Below are 18,561 nucleotides of genomic sequence, written 5' to 3' on the forward strand. Positions count from 1 at the left end.
TTCCCCTGATCTGTGCCTCGACACAATCCGGTCTCGGAGTTCTGCAGACAATTCCTTCCACCTCATGGCTTGGTTTTTGCTCTGACATGCACGGTCAACTGTGGGACCTTATATAGACAGGTGTGTTCCTTTCAAAATCATGTCCAATCAATTGAATTTACCACACGTAAATGTGTAAAATTCTACAAAATGTAAATGTTTCTACAAGTTGTAGAAACATCTTAAGGATGATCAATGGAAACAGGATGGACCTGAGCTCGATTTCGAAGTCTCATAGCAAAGGATCTGAATACTTATATAAATAAGGTATTTTTTCTGTTTTTGCTTTGTCATTATGGGATATTGTGTGTAGATTGATGAGGAAAACATGTATTTAATCAATTTTAGAAAAAGGCTGAAACTTAACAAAATGTGGAAAAAGGGAAGGGGTCTGAATGCTTCCGAATGCACTGTACACACTATAATARTGTGTGTGTTTTACCACCCAGCAGAGGGATGTTCAGGGTTAATGTGGCAGTTGCCCCTAGTGGCCGGTTTCCACATCATCTTCCGACGTCCTCGGACTTGGAGGAACGTCAAAAACTGACTTGTATCACGGGTGACACACCGCACACAGTGATTACTATATTATACACAATTGCTGCCTCACGGTCCTCGAGGTACAACCCTCCTCTGTTTGACCTTGTATGTGTGTGTCTTTATCCTGACGACTTCCTTTAGATGTAAGCCCATTGATCTGCCACTCTGTGCTAACAGTGCACTTTAAAAAAAATATATATTTTTAATTTAACCTTTATTTAACTAGGCAAGTCAGTTAAGAACTAATTCTTATTTACAATGACGGCCTACCGGGGAACAGTGGGTTAACTGCCTTGTTCAGGGGCAGAATGACAGATTTGTACCTTGTCAGCTCGGGGATTCGATCCAAGAGCTTTACTGCTGCTGCACTCAGACACAACCTACCATTAATCTCCAAGTTGTGGTTAGTAGCCACACACATGTATGCACACGCATACGCTGGCACACACACACGCACACACTCACGAACACACACACACACACACAGTTTCTATCGAACACGTATGCATGCACAGGCACATACCCACATACTTACAGAAATGCTCTCTCAAACACACACACGCTCACACACGCACGTCCTCTCTCTCACACTCATGCGTATACACATTTACTCAGCTCTATTTCTTTATCCCAAGAGACCCTTGCCCCTTGGCCTCTGACCCTGTTGATGTCCCCAGTCTGCTCTCTGAGATGACTGACTTCCAACCAGCAGATACTATACGCCTATATGAATAAATACAGCACTCTCCTCCCCATCTACAGTAGCCCCATCTTGTTGCGTGTGTGTTGCATATGCCGTGAGAAAGGAGTGTTGATGTTGTGTGTGTGTTGTTGTGTGTGTGTGTGTGTGTGTGTGTGTGTGTGTGTGTGTGGTGTGTGTGTGTGTGTGTTGTGTGTGTGTGTGTGTGTGTGTGTTGTGTGTGTTTGTGTGTTGGTGGGGTGGGCTGATCGTGCTAGTTTATCCGAGGCTTTCTTTTCCCTAGACAGATACAAGATGAATGTACGGATGTACGCGTTGGTGGAAGTTATTTAATGTGTAGGTGCGCGTCTATATACCTTTTAGAAGACAAGGTTTGTGTGTATGTCTGTTGTGGGATGTTTGCTTTGCTTGCTTTGGTTGTGTTGTGGATGGTGTGTGTTTGTGTGTGTGTGTGTGTTGCAGGTGTGTGTAATTGTATGCATACTGTGCTTGCATGTGCTTGTGGAAGGTGGCATCTGTCTGGTTTGTGTGTAGTGTGTGTGTGCCTGCGTCCGTGCGGCATGTTGTGTGACCCTGACCAACCCCTTTGAGGTAATGCGTGGGGATCGTATAGCTGTTGATCAATAGGATGTTAATCCAGGCTAGAATGCTGGCCTCTGGACCTCAGCCATTGAAGGCCTTTAGCCTCTCTTTAAGCCTGCTCTGACCACAAGTTCTTTCCCACTCATAGGGCTCATCTCTCTCCGGTACCCTCTTTACTGATCCAAGATCAGCTTTTCTCATCCCTTTAGTCATGACAAACAGGGCAGGAACAAGTTCAGTTAGGCCTCGGCGTTTAGCAAACAAAGGAAGTAGGAAGAGAGGAATTGGAGCATCAAAAAGAAAGGGCAGGGATTCATTTCTTATTTGTTCACTTGATCCATTGTTCAGGGATGAGTACAGGTGACTGACGTTTCGACATCAAGCTGACCTCTTTCTCAGAGTGACCTTGACATTGTACTTAGCTCCTTTTTATAGCCTAGTGGCCTACAAAGACATAGCAATGTGAAAAAGATATARAACTGTGAGCGATATGAATGAACAGGGTTCACAGGATGACAGAAAGGACACAAGACCAGCTGGATAACTAAGCTAGTACTCAATCATGTAGGAACTATCTTCCTTTATGTGTGATCAGTGATAGCATTACATGTTTATCTCTCAAAACCACAAGGATGACGCAAGTGAAGTTTGGTCTAGTGCTGTAGGTTCYTTATCTTTGAATGCAGCASGTAAGCAATCATTCTTTAGGTCATTACTTATTGAGTTTATAAACCAATTCTGGGGTCAATTTGACTAATGGTTTACGTTAAGATTTGTGAATATTTTCAGCGTTAGTGTATTGGTATATTGCCATCATCTTCGAATTCGGGACTTTATTTTGTCTAAATCTGTTTGTGTGAATGATTCAAATCTCAGTTGGTACACTCTACATTAGTGTTCCAATATACTTCAAAACACTCGCACAGCTGACTTTTCCATGAGAAGATATTTTTTTATACATTTCGTTTTAGCATTAGCGTTACATAGTCAAAATAGTTAATTTTGAACAGTTTCCTTGTATTTTTTAGATATCAATGCTAAACTTAAAATGTTTCCTAATGATCATGTCTTTGATTACCTTAAAAAGTTTTAAGTTGATAGGCCATTGTGAAGTTGATTTACAAAGGATTTAAATGGTTAAGTAAAATCAGATTTCCAGATCTGATTCCAGATTCCAGATTTCCAGATCAATAAACTCACCCATTCCAATACCGAATATGGTGTTATTTAGACTTCATGAGAACGTGTTTTCCAAAAATATATCAATGGACCTTGTGTCTTTGTGGCAAATTTGTTCAGCATGAAGAAAGACACCTACAGTGGCAAGAAAAAGTATGCCAACCATTTGGAATTACCTGGATTTCTGCATAAATAGGTCATACATCTAAGTCACAACAATAGGCAAACACAGTGCACTTAAACTAATAACACACAAATTATTGTATTTTTCTTGTCTATATTGAATACATKATTTAAACATTCACAGTGTAGGTCGGAAAAGGTATGTGAAGCCCTAGACAAATGACTTCTCCAAAAGCTAATTGGAGTCAGGAGTTAGCTAACCTGGAGTCCAATCAATGAGACGAGATTGGAGATGTTGGTTAGAGCTCCCCTGCCCTATAAAAAAAACACTCTTAAAATTTGAGTTTGCTTTTCAGAAGAAGCATTGCCTGATATGAACCATGCCTCAAACAAAAGAGATCTCAGAAGACCTAAGATTAAGAATTGTTGACTTGCATTAAGCTGGAAAGGGTTACAAAAGTATCTCTAAAAGCCTTGATGTTCATCAGTCCATGGTAAGTCAAATTGTCTATACATGGAGAAAGTTCATCACTGATGACTGCAAGAGCTCAGTTAAGAATCCTAGTGTGTCAGCTAAAGACTTACAGAAATCTCTGGAACATGCTAACATCTCTGTTGACGAGTCTACGATACGTAAAACACTAAACCAGAATGGTGCTCATGGGAGGACACCACGGAAGAATGCCACGCCTGTCTAAATAAACATTGCTGCTGTCTGAAGTTTACAAAAGAGCACCTGGATGTTCCACAGTGCTACTCGGCAAAATATTCTGTGGCAGATTAAACTAAAGGTAGAGTTGATTGGAGAAAAAAGGCACAGCACACCAAAATCAAAACCTCATCCTAACTGTAAAGTATGGTGGAGGGAGCATCAAGATTTGTGCGCCTTTGCTGCCTTAGGGCCTGGAAAGCTTGCTATCATCGACGGAAAAATTAATTCCCAGTTTATCAAGACATTTGCAGGAGAATGTTAGGCTATCTGTCCCCAATTGAAGCTCAACAGAAGTTGCGTGATGCACAGGACAACGACCCAACACACGAGTAAATCAACAACAAAATGGCTTCAACAGAAGAAAATACGCCTTGGAGTGGTCCAGTCAGAGTCCTGAACTCAACGCGATTGAGATGCTGTGGCATGACCTCAGAGAGTGGTTCACACCAGACATCAAAAGAATATTGCTGAACTGAAACGGTTTTGTAAAGAGAATGGTCCAAAATTCCTCCTGACCGTTGTGCAGGTCTGATCTACATAAAACTGCTGAAAACATTTGGTTGAGGTTATTGCTGCCAAAGGATGGTCAACCCCAATGTGAAATGGTTTTAAAAAAGGTCACTCGAAGACAGTACTCGATCTATAGCTAACGTGTATCCCCTGCAAGGTCCATGATTGTAGCAACCTAGTAGTGATAAATATAGTCACGATTGCAAAAAGTCTAATTGGTTTTATAGTGTTTTAGTAAAGGTAGAAAAACTGTAACATGCTTACTTGATGTTTGTCTATCAGATATCTAAGAATGTAGTATATAAACTCCGAGAAAATAACATTCGATTCATATAGACCAATTTATTCAGTACAAAACACCAATCGGCTAACGCGCGTAAAAGCGGTTCAGCTCACTATGTCTTGCAACGGGTGAGAACTACAACTACGAGAGCTCACTAGTCAGAGAGCAGAGGCGAAGGGTAAAAGGGTTGTTAGTTGTGCATTGTATGAGGGTATTAGAGGAGTACCTTATCGAACAAAACACCGTCACTTAGAACAGGAAGGACAACCTGGGAGCATGCTCACAGTGAGCGAGGAAGACAGCGATTTATTTATTGTTTTTGACTGTTCGAAAAAGTGTTTATACTCGATGTTGTTCCCGTTCATGGCACCACCTAGTCATCGGTCAATGTGCCAGAAACAGAAAGATACGATGTACCAAGTACTATGCTTGGTAGTTGTGGCTGATCGCTCGCTATTTAGCGAGAGTCCAAGGCACGCCAAGTCAAGTACATCTAATGTAAGTGACAAATGCAAGTTCACGTCACGAGCCTTAGCCGATGGAGGAACCGCTACATAGCCATAGACAATCGTGCTCTCCACAGCCGATGTGAGAGAGACCGGTTTAGAAAGCAGTGTCCCAACAGCCCCATCTTCGCCCACAAACGCATGGCGGCGTGGACCAGACTATCGCGATGAGACAGGGATCTTACCGATAAAACACAAAAGGAGGAATGCAGGGCCGAGGCGAAATTGATTAATAACCAATGTGCGCAGAGCTGATCTTTATCTCACGGCATCAGCTTCATTACCACGTCACTCGTCACCCGGAAGATGCTGATAAACTCTCTCTAAGCGAGGGAGAGCCAGTTAACAAGAGACTATATTTAAGTTCTCATCCTGAGGCTACTAACCGCTTAAAAGAGAGGTGGAGTCTTCCTGAGTGTCCTTCGAAAGGATGTGATGATAGATCTCTGAGCTGACACTAGCGTCGTGAGGGAGGCTATGTTCTACCAACGAGAGAGAGGGATAGCGAGAGCAGCGAACAGTGTATTGAAACGAGAGAAGAGTAATGAGTGTGATAAGCTGTTATGACTGCAGGCCTCATGAGGTCTGGAGTCGAGCGCAGCGTCCAGAGTGTGGAGAGCAGCCAGGGATTTTGGGAGTGTTAGGGCCTGTATAGAGAACCATGAGATATAGTATACGCAGAAGCAGTCGAGTTCCCCAGCGCAGCTCCGAGGCAAGGCACCAATGGTCGGTAGGCGGATGCGAGCTTCAACTGGAAGCCAGTGGAGGAGCGCAGCGGAGGAGCGGGGTGATGTGAGGAGAGCTTGGGAAGGTTGAACACCAGACGGGGCTGCGGCGTCTGGATGATTGTGAGGGGTGTTAATTGGCCAGGCAGGGAGCCCAGCCGAACGAGCAGATTGCAGTAAATGCGCTATGTACGGGAGATGTTCGGGACATGCCTGGATTAGGCTCTGCGCCGAGTCCTATAGATGTAAGCCAGAGTTCTGTGCCGGCGAACTATGTTCGTATGTATGCGAGGAGAACCTCACAGATACGGCGAGCGGCAATTGTATGTTAGTTTATCTGAGATCTTGGAGGTAGGCAAACCAGAGGAGAGACTGTAGCTATGTCGGGAGAGTGAGAGATATGTGAGGGACATGTGGACACACGAGTCTCGTTGCTCTATCTGGAGCTGCTGATAGCTCGAGTAATGTCACGATTAGATAATACAAACCGAGGTAAATGTGCAGGCTGTAAGCTTTAAGCGGTTCAGAGCTAATATGCACTTGTCAAACGGGGAAACCGTTAGATAAATTTACAGCTAACTTAGTGATTCTAGAACGTATCCCGCGTCAATATTAATCAGCGAGGAATAGATCATCGAGGTTAACGTTTAAATTTAACGATATGTGTGACTATAGGTAGCCCAGTAGAGTGCCCCTAGGACTATCGTCGAAATGACTAACTAATATCAAGCCATCGCATCTCCTCACACTTTCCGCCGTCTGAGGATGTGTCACATTCAGTGAACGAGTTCGCGACCTTAGATAGCTCCTTCTACAGCATCATCAATACTCATGTAATAGAACAGAATGTCTCTCGCAAACACTTGCTATGCGACTAGCATAAGAGCTTTGAACTGGTACTCACTCAAGCGATAGAACAAAATCCCTGAATGTGAGATATGAACCGTAGCGAATTAACCATCAGGACCTGACATAAATAGTATCACACCACATCGGACGATGTCTAATCTTCTCACATCTTATCTAAAATCAAAAGAGAGCGAGATGTAAGCATCTCATATTTATCTAGGATGCTCACTTGTAACAACAGAGACAAATGTACTATACCAGTCTCTCGTTTTCAATGTCTTACTTATTGAACGAACACTGGAGATAGCTGAAGATATTCATCGAGTGACATGGGAGACGAGTAATATACGAAACGCGTGAACCAGGGTTATCTCTAAGAGTGAGTTAATCGCATCCTAGGGAGTAACCACAGGGCCACAGCTGCTCAATTGGATCCACGCAATATCAGACGGAGAGTACTCAAACCTATAAATATATGTTTTATACAAGTCAGTCTATTAATGGTGAGAGCACTACTATATATTATAAACTGAGCAGTTTTATGAGCACTTAATTAAGAACCATATTAACGGCTAGAGAAATAAGGGTTCATCCAATCGAGAGGAATATTATACCTGCACACACATGCGTCTAGTTTGGATTGGAGGTTATTGACCAGTGATCTGCAATACTGTAAGCCTCATCAAATTTTGGGACCGCAATCCTGCGACAACAACGAGGTATTTCAGTTATGCACACAATATCTTCTTATTGTCTGGTGTGACCACCCACACGGCTTGAGGGTCAGTGTGTCCACAGCAGCTCACTCCATGCTGTGAACTTACACACTCTCGGAGATCGAGAGAAACCACCTCACACACAGAAGAGCGTGTATCTTTCGTCCGTTGTATATGCTCCATGAATACTCCGATTTGCATATGATTTTTACGCTCTCGTGTTTCGTACGATATTTCGCCTCCTAGAAAAAAGATACACGCGAGATTTAGTGCTGTTGAGACGAGAACTTGTACCTTCTAAAGCACGAGACATGTTATAAGCATACTACAACTCTTGATCTGCAAAATGTTCTTGCATAAACTTGGGGAATCTAATCTAAAATTCCGTGAGATTGATAGCTCAGAATGCGTTTGTACTCTAGGTACCCCTATAGAGCATGCAAAAGCAGCATCAACATAGTCTTGACGCGCTGATCACAACACAATCACAATAAACTCTTCACTAGAGGTCGGATTGTAGGTTTTGATTTTATGGTGGCTGTGCTTTTTTCTCTCTCACTAAATCATATCCTCTCAGACCTTTAGTCTTAATACTGTACCACAGAATTTATTGCCAATTATGCACTGTGGACATCATCCATGGCTCTTTGTATAGAACTTAGGACACGGCAGACATTGTTGAGTAGACACGCATGAGCGTTCTGTCCGTGGTGTCTTCTGCATGTGGCAGGCCTACGGATTCAAATGTTGTAGAGCTCTGTATAAATGACGTAACGTTAGACTCGTGCAAAGATGTTATGTTCATGTCTCAACCAGATTCTGGTAAAGGTCCGTTACCTGACACACACGTATTCAGGGAAATTGCATCCTTATGAAACTGAGCCTCTTGCAGTACATACTAGTGATGAACTTCTCTCATATTATAACACATTTGTCTTATCTCTGATGGAGCTTGAAGAAATTCATCCACATGGCTTTTAGAGATTACACTTTATGGAGCCAATCCAAACTGTACTGCAAGTCACAATACAATCCTTAACTCCAGGTCTTCTGGAGATTCTCTTAGTGATATTGAAGGCATGGTTCACCATACAGGCACAATGACTTTATCTCTCTTAAAAGCAACTCTCTATTTTGAGCACGTAAGCTCATTTTTTATAGGGCAAGGGCAGCTCTACAATCATCTCCAATCTCGTCTTCATTGATTGGATCCAGGTTATGCCTAAACTCCTGAAATTCCCTCACAAATTCAAGATTTATGGAGGAAGGTAACACTAGTCTTCTATTCAAAAAAGGAAGCCTACACGAGGAGAGCATGATGTGACCACGAGACCTGAAAGAGAGATGTTTTCCTGCCATCAATTTGTATGTTGGAAATATATGTTGTGGATATAAGTTGAACAAGGAAAGAATAAAGAGATAATATTTGTGGTGTACTTATTAGTTTAGAGTGCTACGCTCGCGTTATTACACTGGGAGCTTGCACCTGTATTTGTTGTCGACTTAAGTGATGTATTGAAGCTCTTTAATGCAGAAAATGTACCAGTAATTTCCACAACTAATTGGCAAAAAAAAGTCACTTTTTCTTTGCTCGACTCGATATTACTGAATGCCATTCGAGAGATGCAAAGTGTTGGCCACAACCATCAGTACAATAAATGGGTGAGTGGATATATTTTTGGAAAACACGTTCTCATGAAGTCTAAATAACACCTAATTCGGTAATGGAGAGATGGGTGCGTTTATTGGATAATCTATATCTGGAAAATCTGATTATTCTTCTAACATTATCTTTGTAATATAACTTCACAATGGCCACTATCAACTGACTTTTAGGGTAATCAATGCCATCGGATCATCGATTAGGAAACATCTTTTAAAGTTAGCGAATTGCAATATCATAGAAAAACAAAAGGATATACTGATTCAAAATTAACGTATTTGAGCTATGGTATTACGTCTATATGCACAAGAGCGAAATGGTATAAACAAAAATATCTTTCTCATGGAAAAGTCAAGCTGTGCGAGTGTTTTGGAAGTATATTGGAACATCTAATGTAGAGTGTACCAACTGAGATTGAATCATTCACACAAACAGATTTAGCAGCAAAATAAAGTCCCGAATTCGAAGATAGAGAGGCATATACCATAACACTAACGCTAAAATATCACCCGCTTTAGAGGCGTCATCATCAAAAGAGGTATAAACAGCTGAATATACTTTATACGGTTATATAGAGCATTATCAGTCAATATATATGTACTTTTCTCAGATTGGCATTTATTAGAACGAGAGTAGATAAATTGAGCACCTGAGGTATTAGCAAAAATAAGCAAAGATCAAGCTGCATAGCTTGATTTGCGTTATTTGTTCAGCGGAGTATATGAAAGCTAGACGAGACACACACTAGCACCAATATATTCACTGGCAATACATACGCACTGTCGGGATTTTGAGATGATACAACCATGGTATCAATTGCACCTACGCACTGTAGCGAGAGAGAAGGTAGAAAGATGAGCTTACTCTACATCTAAGGATTGCATGTATAGCTCTAGTACCAGCTGGTCTGCGATCCTGACTTCCTTTTCATCCTAGAGCATCAATTCCCACACACTGATGGAACTCCGAGGTATCTATAATAATCTCTCATCTCATGACTGTCGCACACTCACACAGTACGTACTTATCTTTATTCCTAACGCTATAGATGTACTTAAAAGTGTAATTCATGAGTATGAACTGCTCACTACAGTTCTATATTAATATATTAGTAGGACCATATAGACTGAATATTAGATGATACGCTAAGGTGTTAAACATCGTTCTGCTTACTAGATTTATGGAGCAAAGAGGTCAGCTTGCTGACGGTCGCCGAACCTGTTCAGTCACACCTGCCATCTCATAGGACATAACGGCCCTGAACAATGACTACAACATAGTTGGCAACGAAAGTATGTGTAACATTGCCACACTAGGAATTCTCCGCCCCGATTTTGTTATCTCGAAAGGCTTCTCAAGCAGTCTTCATCTCCTACATATGCGTTATTGTTGCATAAACAGCGTGGGAAGGCACCATACTGAACTTATCAGTTTCCTGGCAGCCTGTTTACGTAGATGTAAGACTCAACAAGAAGATAGAAAAAAACGATGATACTTCCTTCGACCTAGTTATTAGAAGGAGTAAATGGCCTGGAGAGGTAGGCGCATGAGGAGATCTTGAGTGCCTCTAATGAAGTTGATGGTGATAAGGCACACGTTTGGTCTCCAAAGCAGAGCCATGCATGCTCAATAGAGGCAGGCATAAAGGAGGTACATTCGCAAGTCGGTGGAGCATCACATGACATGTAAGAAGTGGTTGAAAAACGACTGCACTGGTCCAGAGGCCATGCTATCGAGTCTACGCACTTAGAAAAACATACTTACTGTGGAAACACACCAACAAAACAGGACCATATGCAAAATGCCATCCCGAACCAACAATTTGGCACAGCATGTCAAAGACGGGGAGTTCGGTCATGGGTTCAGAGCACGCGCGTCAATGGAACTAATGGCGAGCCGCACAAATCAACACCACAAGTTTTATTAGCTACAGCTGCAACTCTTACTCCACGCATACCACATAGTGCGCAAGCGAGAGGGATTAATTAGCACATACAATTAACAACAGCGACCTTGCAATCTTTACTAAAAACACAGCTATCACACCCACACAACAATCACAGCAGCACACAAAACACCACTACTAACGACATTAATAGCTGCACAGACTGCACTCTATCACACACACACACCTTCACGACACACTATCAAATATCCACAACAGATGACTGACGAGTCACAATACAGCAGCACAACAACCACAAACCACAACACAGTCCCACTGTCCCACTACTTCTGTTGCTGTACATTTCAATGTACACTCTCTGGTGTCGATCAACCATAAACACAATAACAACAGCAAGGCGGTGACCCTTCCTCGTAGGTTCACTGCTCTACAACATTCGCAGAGTACGACCGCTGCCTCACACCGGAACGCGAGCACGCACCAGAGAGAGAGGAATAACACACGGAGCACAAATGTCAGAGGTCACTCAGCCAATATCACGCCTCTGACATAAGTCACAGACATACACATCAGAGCTAACCTTCAAAGGATCTAGTTTGAGGATCGGTCCGCACCTCCACACAGCTTTAGAAATGACACTTTCAACCCTACCGCGCTCTACATCCGGATACATCATCATCGCAGAAACCGTTGGCGGTCAAGCTCTCGTCGTACTGAGGAAAAGTAGAAGCCTCGTATACAAACTAGCACGCATCCACCACAAGTCTCTCTCCTCACAACATAACCCACAACACACAACACACCCAGCCATCAACACCCACCATCTCCACATCCACGGCTTCCAGTTGAAGCTCGCATCCGCCTACACAACTCACACATCAACACACACACACACACACACACACACACACAAACCATTGGGTGCTGCTACAGCAGCACAGCTGACAACACGAGGCATAACAGCACCACATCATCACCTTCAAGCATCATCACGAAATATCACGACACACACACTTCACGATCGCTTATCTATCTCTCATGTTACATCTCCAAAAGCAAGGCGACTAAGCACTCACGAGAGCGCTTCACAAAATCGAGCCTCATCGGTAATGACTGGGCTGTGGATGGAGTCCTTCGTTACTTCCATGTAACTCATACTCTGAGGAAGGGCGTATAGACCTCAGTGCTGGTTGTGCCACACGTCCTAGTCATCAGCCCATCAGAAGTACGCAACAGAACTGGGGACTATCAACAGCGCTGTCTGAGCTAGCCCATGGGCACAAGGGTCCCTTCGGATATGGTAAGATAAGAGCGAGTAAATGTGTATAGGACGACATAAGTGGAACACGATGACGAGGACGTGTCCTAGCTCGCTTTGAGCCAGAGCATTATCGTTGCGTAGCGTCTAGTGGAGTGCATAATCGCCTCGTGCACCGCATACTGTTGTTCGCAGGAGACACTGAAACACAGCTGTGTGTGTCGCAGCTCGCTGTTGTATAGTGTAATGATGAGTAGGTGAGTACGTGTGCAGCGATGGCACGTATGAACATAACGCCAATAATAGTTCTGTTCTGAACCCACTCCACCCCGCCTGGAGAGATAAGAAGGTAGGTAGTGCACTATGTGCATCTAAATAATGCCATTAGGAAAGTAGTGTGTCCACGGGACCGATGAAGCAGCAGTAGAAAGTCGTTTGGAAATTCAAGATACGCCTCCGCGCATCGCTCTCGCAGTTGCTATCGTATCGGAATGATTGTAGATCCCTTTTCTCAGGAAATCTAAGTCAGTCTGATAGCCCCTCAGAACCACACAAGGCAAGGTAGTAGCGCCGAGATGTGCGCCGATAGCGTCCTACTGCAGATTGGCAACGGCCTCCTGGGCCGACTGTGAACAAGGACGGCCTGCCCTGAATCTCAGCTACCACCCGCACCCACACGAGTCTTATCATAGCACAATGTCTATCAGCCGGGATTTGTAGTCTATTTATACGAAATGAAGACTAACATAATTATAATAATATGCAACAGAAAACATAGAGTAGATTAAACGAATTGATATCACTATTTTAAAGTTGCGATCACGTGGGTGTGCCTCCACAGAGTGGCAGACAATGGCGCTGCTTTCTATGATATCCGTAACGATTCCTGAGATAGGTATAACGAGATCCAATGGTATAAAGCACACACCACAATCTGAATAGATGACGATCAACCCTTAACAAAGTGACAGTGGTACTTCGGAGAGAGTCTCCGAAGGACGTGGTATAGGCGAGTAGCAAAGTGTGTATCTAGGGAGTTAAAGTATCACTTTTGTGGAGTTGATGGCGTGTAGTCAACCCCTGTTACAGTGTTATTAATCATCTAAGTTTCACAGAAGAGAACACTATAGGAAGACCATCTATTGAATGGCTAACTGAGAGCAAGATGTGGCGCCAGACTTGCCCTGGACCAACATTAACTACGCTGCGTAAATACCTAATGCAGTTCTGTTGTCAATACCTCTCTTAGAGACTCCAGGGCTGACAAAATGTCACAAACACAATATTATAAACAGATGTTGCAAGATCGCTGCACACTTGAGGACTTTTCGCAAACTCTAAAACACATTCTCAACTTAACTATATGCTCTAAATGCACATGTCATCATAACTGGTAAACACAGTGGCACCAAATCAAATACAAATGAGAACACAATGTCATTGATTGAACACAACCACTCAAAATTGATTTAACTGTTCCAATGATGGCGAACACAACCAATCTAAGCGCAGTCAGAGAGCAAACAGGTTGTTTGAAGGTGGAAAGAAGAAGTCCTGAGAAATGGATAGAAGAAACAATGTGAAAGGCAGATGCGTATGCGAGCGTGGGCGACGAAGAGGAGGAGGAGGAGAAGAAGGAAGACAAAGAGGGCAAATATACTGACTGAAATTTGAGAACCTTTATAGACCATGGTTCTTGTCCATGGACTGACAATGAGGGAAGGCAGACTTAGAGTGCAACCCATTTGAGGCCGATTTTTGTCCACCATAGTAAGGACATTCAGGAGAGACCAGCTACTGTATTTTTGTAATTGCAAATTTATGTACTACACTATATGCGCTGTTTCAATAGAATTTGTAAGTTTATTGTACTGCATATATGTTTGGGTAACTGCAGCCTACTTTTTTGTAGAATTGCAAGGCTGCCACATGCAGGTGGAGGACAGCTATATTTACTCGGGAGCAAAAGCCGTTCCTAAAGTTGGCAATGGTCTCAGAATGCAATACGACTCAGAGAAATCCAGGAACGAGTGATACAAACCAACACACACTTCCCAGAGAATCGACAGTGTGAAGCATTTCACAATTTGACGTGTCTCCATCGTAACAGGATGCCGAATGAACAAGTATACAGAGTACCTTTTGAGCTAACAATCACCAGGTGAAAGAACTGTCGAGCTCAGTATGTGCAAGTAAGTGTAGCATCCTAAACATTTACGTACAGATTGGTCTACAGTACTAACAATACTATGGTGAATGACATTTACTCTTCAGTAATACAAGTTGTGAATCAGAAGCCTAATTGTACTCTATTAGTATAGCACTGTCTGTACGCTTACAAAATCCTACATACAGTATATTGTATTTCTACACATGACAATATTGACTTGGAATCCCTTGACAGACCAATGATTTCATCTTTGTCGATGCAAGCAGGCTTCAATTTCTAACAAAAGAGGAGAAGGGCTGAGGCCGACACATGATTGGACAGCGGGCCATGTTGTAGTCCTTGGTCAACGAGGTGGAATGTCACAATCTGGCTGCTATCAGCAACCCAATGGGTGTCTACAACCCATGTACATTCGGCCATATAACATCCCAGCACCTTCCTAAATTTATTGCAATGTAAGGAGAATATTTTTATTTGAGCAGCAGGTTCAAGAGCAGCAGGGTCAAGAGTAAATGAAGAATCAAATTCCACTATGTGCAATAGTGTGGGACAATGTCAGTTTCCACCGAGCTTGCTCAGGTAAAGGGGAATGGTTTAAACATCAATGGCAAGTTTAATGAACTGTACCTCCCTCCATACTTCGCCTTTCTAATCCGATGGAGGAGTTTTCTCCTCTGGAGATGAAAGTGTATGATAGATTCAACCCTACACCCGAGTAAATCGCTGCAAAGCCATGGATTTATGCCTGTGGTGATATAGGTGAGGAATCAATGTCAGGGCTTGGAGTACGGCACACAAGAGGGGCTTCTTCCCCCGTTGCCCTCAGGAGGGACAATCATTGCTTGTGATGGTCGACGAAGGTGCTCTGGCCTGACCCAGCCCAAATGACAAGAAAGCCATTGATCACATGTTAACTCCTTGATTTTGTCCCTTTTAGTAATTGTTACTGGTAGTACAGTGCATTGTAGGCTGTAATCTGTACAATGGACAAAATTGTAATTGGCCCTGCACATTGTGCTTTCCATTTATTAACAGTACTGACTGCTCAATAGTTTTGACTGATTGAGTTATATCAACAAAGAACAAGAATTACCAGTATCACAGAGAAAAGGACAAGTTTGTGAGATGCCCAGGTAATCAGTACTGTAAAAATAGGGGTACAAGGAGGAGGAAAACAAAAAAACAAAGAGCAACGCAGAGTAGTAATTCTGATAAATTTTGAGCTACTATGATAAGAAACATGTTTTTCGTTCATCAAAGAACAATGACGGGAAAATATGGGATTTTTCCAATTAAACATGTACATCTCCCTGAGCAGTTGTATGTTTGAACAATGTGTTTTTTTCTATTTTCGGTGTAATGTTTACTGCTGCTTGGAGAGTGTTATATCATTTTGATCACTTTGGTTTATGATTTGAGAGCATGTGTTTGATTTTGAACACAGGTAAAACTGTTTGGGAGGCGAATGTTTCATTTTACGGAGATGAGTCAGAGGTTGTAAAGTCAGTGCTTGAAGATGAGTTTTGTGGTTTAATGTTTTCAGGAACTGGAGCCAGTTTTTCAGAAATTGTTTTTAGCAATTGAGAAAAACTGTATGTAATATACTATTGAAAATCATTCTGTAATAAATCAATGTTTTTATGACTTTGACAGATACACAATTTGGTCTATCAAGAGGTGTAATTTAAAGGTTTTGTAGTCAAGGATTTATTTTAATAATACCATTGACAATCACTTTTTTTTAACATTTGAAGCTGTCTCGTTTAATTTTGTAACAACTCGATGGGTGACAGTTACACAGAACACTCACACAATCCAAAATACTGTACATCAGGTGATGGCAACATTGATGGGGGTGGGGCCATCACAAATTAGAACTCCTCAATGAGGGGCCCACAGTGGCTCGCGGGTTCGCATACCCACATCCATAATGCAGTCCGAACAGGGGGGGAAGTAGGCAGCAGTTAAGTGGATTTTCGGTATTATTCCATTTTTTGCCATAGGGTAGAACAAATTCAGTTAATAATGATCTCTGATGATCCAATGTGGCCCCCGACATAAATTTTCACATGAATACTACAAGTTAGATAGCTGGCGCTAGTCTAATTTACCCAATCTAAAATAATTTTGCTGGCATAGGGCTAATTGAGTGGCTGACATAACGCTTGATGCACAACTGCACATTTCCAAAGTGGAACCTTGTGTATTATACTTTCTCTCTCAATCAGTCAATTGAAACTCTGACTGAGTTTGGAAATTGATCCATGGGCTGCCACGTTGCCCATCCCTGCTGTACATGGTTCCTTCACATGTGACTCAACGGAATTCCTGAAATGAAGTACTACAACTTTGGGCATTAACCCAAAATGGCATTGCTCCTGGTATAGCACATTGTACATACATATCATTATAACTTAATATTTATTCAGGCAGCTCAACAAAAGAGAAAAGTCCATTCCATAGATAATCCACTCGTAGAGCATGTAGATCCCATCTCAGTCAGTGTCGGTTCACGCGTAATCGGTTTCATCTGTGACGAAATTAGCAGTCTCAAGTCTTAGTTCATTCATTGTAGTAATTTATCCATGGCGACTACAATTTAGTGCATTCATCCTACGTTCATAGCAGAGTGTTTCTTCGTTGTAATGCACTATGTGACTTCCCATCCTCTAACGGTTTAACCTCCATCTTCAACTTGCTCCAGGAATTCAGATTTCGGTAATCTGAATCCATCCTGTTGTGAGGGTGGTGGGAATAATCTTAAGTCAACAAAAATATAAGAAATCTACTTCAAATAGATAATGACCTTCCCAATAAAAAAAACAAAAACACAATGGAAAAAAACAAAAAATTCTTTTCCCCCAAAAATAAATACATGGGGGCCTCATTTCAAAAGGAGGGATAAGGCTACATTTAGTCCATTCTAAAAGTACATACCAGAGCCACGGCTATTGTATCAATAGATTGGGAAAAACATTCTCATATTGATACCATCTAGAAAGTAGAATATGTTTATCCAATGATACTGTTAACACTTCTGACATCCAAATAAGGCAAGTGACAACTGAACACATACGAATAAATGATCACATACTTGTCTTCGAGGATGTTAAAGATTGGTGTTACCTGCTATGTAGGCTGCCATGTACTGGTCGCCTGTACCTTTTGGATGGTTGGGTTTTGAGCTTGAGCTTGACATTACTTCAACAGCAGCAGATTACATATCTGAGAGGATATCACCCTACAGTAACGGGCTCTACAAATGCATGCAATGGTACGGGGCTCCCATCTTTCTTTCTTTATGTTTTGGGTTCAAAAAAAGCCCAGGGAGTGGGCGAGAGGACGGGGGTTTGTTTCTTTGTTCGTTTGAGTTTTTACATTTATTCCATCTGATTAAAACCATAGACATAGCTACATACTGTATTCACGTCATTGTATAAACTCATACTTACGCCTTTCTGCAATCTCTGGTGTCTGCCATTAGTACTCTCATTAACATTCTGGTACCACTAACGCTGGGATTGGATCTCTGTAAAAACAATAAGCACAATGTATTATTTTTCGCAAACTAAAATTCACGATAATTGCTAAGTACATTAAATGGCAACCAAGCATTGATATGATACTTACACCTATGTTGGTTCAACGCTCCCATCGAGCTAAGTATAACAGCATGAAAAGTCCTTAGTAGTGCTGAGGAATTTGTGCACGGCTAAAACTGTAGTGATTAGTGATACTGTTTCCAACATTGAAAGTCTGTGTTCCAAAATGGTAAACTTTTGGCATTCCAAGTATAACCTAATACAATTACTACAGATAACATTTACCTGTTGCAACTTTTGATACTTCGCCTTGCTCCTCATTCCACTAACTGTAAGATACACACATTCACAACACCTCAGGTAACTGCCAAAAATAATGGAAACACGAGTAAATGAAGGGATACAAAGTATTTGAAAGCAGGTGCTTCCAAAAGTTAATTAAGCAATTACATCACCATCATGCTTAGGGTGGATAAAAAATGCTGGGAGGCCATTATTTTAAGCTATCATGGCTCATGCCCCATAGGAGACAATGCCCCCATCCACAGGGCACGAGTG

The sequence above is a fragment of the Salvelinus sp. IW2-2015 genome, linkage group LG5 (genome assembly GCF_002910315.2).
Source record: "Salvelinus sp. IW2-2015 linkage group LG5, ASM291031v2, whole genome shotgun sequence".
NCBI lineage: Eukaryota > Metazoa > Chordata > Actinopteri > Salmoniformes > Salmonidae > Salvelinus > Salvelinus sp. IW2-2015.